This window comes from Habropoda laboriosa, unplaced genomic scaffold, assembly GCF_001263275.1.
Source record: "Habropoda laboriosa isolate 0110345459 unplaced genomic scaffold, ASM126327v1 scaffold244, whole genome shotgun sequence".
Classification (NCBI taxonomy): Eukaryota; Metazoa; Arthropoda; class Insecta; order Hymenoptera; family Apidae; genus Habropoda; species Habropoda laboriosa.
In genome coordinates, this window is record NW_017100399.1 from 921,945 (window position 1) to 925,782 (window position 3,838).

The 3,838-nt window shown below is 43.5% G+C and overlaps 1 protein-coding gene across 1 annotated transcript in view; it reads right to left on the minus strand.

The window, feature by feature from the left end:
• The window catches only part of LOC108575314 (arginine kinase), an 8,628-nt gene extending 7,510 nt beyond the window's left edge, over window positions 1-1,118 (minus strand). The window contains exon 1 of the mRNA XM_017938075.1: window positions 671-1,118. The gene's annotated coding sequence lies outside the window, so the exon portion shown is untranslated. The remainder of the gene's footprint in view (window positions 1-670) is intronic.
• Window positions 1,119-3,838: the final 2,720 nt, after the last annotated feature.

Here is a 3,838-nt window from a genome sequence, read left to right on the forward strand (position 1 = left end):
TTTTTTTTATTGAAAATGCACCGGTCAGTTTAGCTAGAGAATTGTAAATTTGTGATTGGTAAGTTGGTAATAGTTATGCATGCTTAATTCGATGGATATTTAAATTCTGTAACTATTCTTGAACGGTGCAGTTCCGGTCGCACTGGCCGACTAGCGTAGTACCGAAGGCGCTGACAAAATCGCACGCCAGGCACTGGTCGACTGGAAAATTGATTATTTACGTTGGCACGATGGAGATCCTCGACCTGATCTATCTCGTCGATCCGTGTGTCCGCTTCTCGAAAGAAAAATCGTGAGAGTGGGGAGAAATATTTGAGAATCGTGGTAAATGAAAATTTAAAGAACGCATTTACGAATCGCGATCAACGTGACAGGTATATTACTGTAATTGGTGTGTCTTTGGTGGTCGCGGGTGAAAACGAAAGCGAACTGTACACGTCCCGGGAAACCCTGGCGGCCCGTCAATCGATATCGAGTAGTACGCGGCGCGAGAAAATTCTCCCAGACTTTCAGACGAAACAAGGTTTTTGATCTTTCGAAAAAAAAATTGAACCGAGGGGAAAAACGCGGTAAGAAACGACGTAGAATCGAAATGTAAAGTTATGCGGTTAGAATCGGAATATTTCGAAGAATCAGAGCCAGTGCAACCAGTAAGTATATACTTACTTACCGTCTGGAAAGAAGGAAAGAGAATCCGGACGATCGGGGTGTGCGTTTCGGTGCAAAAAAATCCTCGTAAAAAACACTCTTGAAAAAGTGGTCACAGTCGTTGGAATGTGCGTTGAACGTTGCTCCCGGAAATAATTAGAATTTTCACGCGAGAAAAATTCCTATTGGTTCTTACTTTTATCTCGTGAGTCCTTCGCGAGACAGTCTGTTCCTAACGTTATGTCCTGTGCGTACGTGCCTATGTATATGTGTGCGATTTGTCGAGATGACCGTATATATATATTACGTATATATACCTAAATGTGTGTGCGCGCCTTAACGTAACCAATTATCGTGTCGCGGAATCGAATGATCCTCTTGTCAGGCGCGCGTTAAACGTGCGAAAAATATTCGGTGTCGCGTGTGATGTGAACACTACAGTCTCTACGCTATCACTAAGCAGGAGGCATTTCTGCGTGCCGTGATCTCTCTCTGTCTCGCTCCCTCTCTGTCTGTCTCTCTCTCCCCCCCCCCCCTATCCTTTCCAGACCGTATGTCTCTCTTGCTCCGTGACTCTCCGTCCCTTTCTTCATCCGTACAGATCACCCGTTCACCTCTCTCTTTTTACTCCTGTCACTCTGTCATTACTTCGCTCCTTGTCTCCCCTTAAACGACTTTCCCCCTTTTCGCCAACTCTCGCTCTCTCTTTCCCCCCTGTTTCTCGCTTTTTCCCACCGGATCCGTTCGGTTCCACTCTTATTTTCCTCTCCTAAAGCCATCTCTGTTTTTTCCCCGGTTCTACGGGCGCGCCTCTATCCCTTTTGTTCTCGCACGGTGCATCTCTCGCGCTCGCCTTGCCGCGATACTTCGTCCTTTTCTCGTGCACGTACCTCGCGAAGTTAGCCGTCCTCGTCTCTCCAGTAACGTATCGCCCTCTCGGTCGGTCGCTACTCACTTCAGGGTGGGGCACACCGGCGTCCAGCACAGAAGGATACCCGGTCGATAGCACGCACCTACACCTACACCGGTTTGCAGCCTCCGTGTTACGTATGCGTGGAAAATCACGTATACGCACGCATCCATTTGCTCGCACACAAATCACACGTATACACACAGGATGTATCCTGTGTATACACGTTAGAGTGGTGTTGAATCGTTGCAATTTTCGGCTTTGCTCGAAACGTATGTGACGTTTCATGTGACGCCCTCATGCGTTTTAATGTAAGTACGCCATGAGAGACAATAGTTCGTAACGGATGTAATACACGGTTCGTGCGAATTTCTCGAATTACTTTGTTATCGGGCGTGACACCGTGCTAATGTGACTCATCGAAAATATCGATTTACGCAGTTCTCGAATTTTCCTTCGAGCTTAGAGAGAATAGTTTTCTCATTTGAGCACAGTAAGTTTCTTATGGATTGTAACTTTCTAAATTTTTCACAGTGATCGGGAAACAGGCAGAAAACCGGTGTATCGAGAAATTCTCGATCGAGATTGGGCTATGTGAATTAGAGGGACGTCTCGGAAGCGAGAAAAAGGGGAACGACTTTTAGTCACGTGTACCGTCCGATCTCTCTCCCTCCAGCGGTAATTCGATTTTTACATACCAATGATGCAATCGCAATCGAAACGTTAATATCGATGTGCAAAGCCTGTAGAAACTGAACTCCACTACGTGGAGTAATATTCGTTACTGTAGAATACAATACCGAATATTTCGGTAAAATAACTGAGAATATCGCAGTGCAGCCGTAGGTAAAATCAATAATTGCCATTGTAATCGGCGTAAAAGGAACAGTACGCGTTTTCATCATGTGTACCGTATAAAGTAACCGAGAATACGAGTCTCCATGAATATTTGAAAAAAGGTGGACGAAGTGAACCTATTCTGTAGAATTTAATATTCGACTCCCCGTTCCAGATACGAGAGAGACTCTCGAGTTACTTTAGGCAAAGGTGTATTATGTACGTGTACAGGATCACGATGAATAGGGCAACGAGAACCGATAATAGGAGAGCCTAATAAATGGCTGCACGTCTACTCGCAGCCACTTGGCGCAAGTCGACGCGACAGATTACGTATACGTGAAAACTCATGCACGCCTAATACACTAGGATCAGTGAAATTGCTTCGACGAGTCGTGCATATTGGCTAAAGGGTAACTCCTCGGTCAAGTCGCATTTAGCGTAAAAGCGTGCACGTGTTGACCTTTAATTATCAATCTTATACTATATAGTTATTTTTTTAAATTCAACATTTATATTACCATTTTTACAGTGATGAATATGAACGAATATGAAACAAAAAATCTCGCGAATTCACGAAGCATATTATATTACCAACTCTTGCGAAAATAAAAGTCAACAAATGTCAAAAATATGCAAAAATTACTTGTGATTTTTCATCGATGAAGGTTAGGTTAGCAATTCGCTTCAAATTTCATCCCTACATATTGAAATTATTCTCACGATCTCAGATCCTTTTTACGATTAAATAATAATCCCCGAATATATGGTGATTGTAAGGCGGTCTGTTCGAGCGTGATTTAACGCAACTAACAGTGAATAAAGTAGCCAGGCACAAGGGGGAACCATGCTATGAGGATAGAATCAAGTCAAGGTGCATCATCTCCCATTGCGTGCCACGTCTCTTTGCGAATACGCAATTTCGCCGGGCGGAGAGAGGGATGCAGAGATTACAGGCTGGTAAATGCATGATTGTCCTACGAGAGAGGAACCCGGCCTCGCGCGCAATAATGGAGGTGTGAACGACGATCGTAAGATGTCATTTTCTTCATTCACTTGTGTATGCACCGGTGCATCAGACACGCGCGCGCGTATTCACCCACGGTGACAAACTGTGAATGGAAGCGGACTAAAAAGCGCATTCACCGTCACCATACGATCGTGTTATATTGTCGCGGGTTTAAGCTGCCGTGTATCGTGCTTACGACGTATTGTTCGAGATTCGTGTATTTTAGGTTAGGTTAGATTAAATGGTGGATCGCGTAAAGGGGATTCAATTTCTATGTGTAGGTGGCTTGTTAGTGTTCAAAATCATTTTTCAAGTCCTTGACTATTTTCGTTAATAAGTTAGATTAGGTTAAATTGAGGTTAGAGAAAATTCGATATAAAAAATAATTAACATAGAAAATTCAATAAAAAAAAAATATCTAAATGAAATATTTA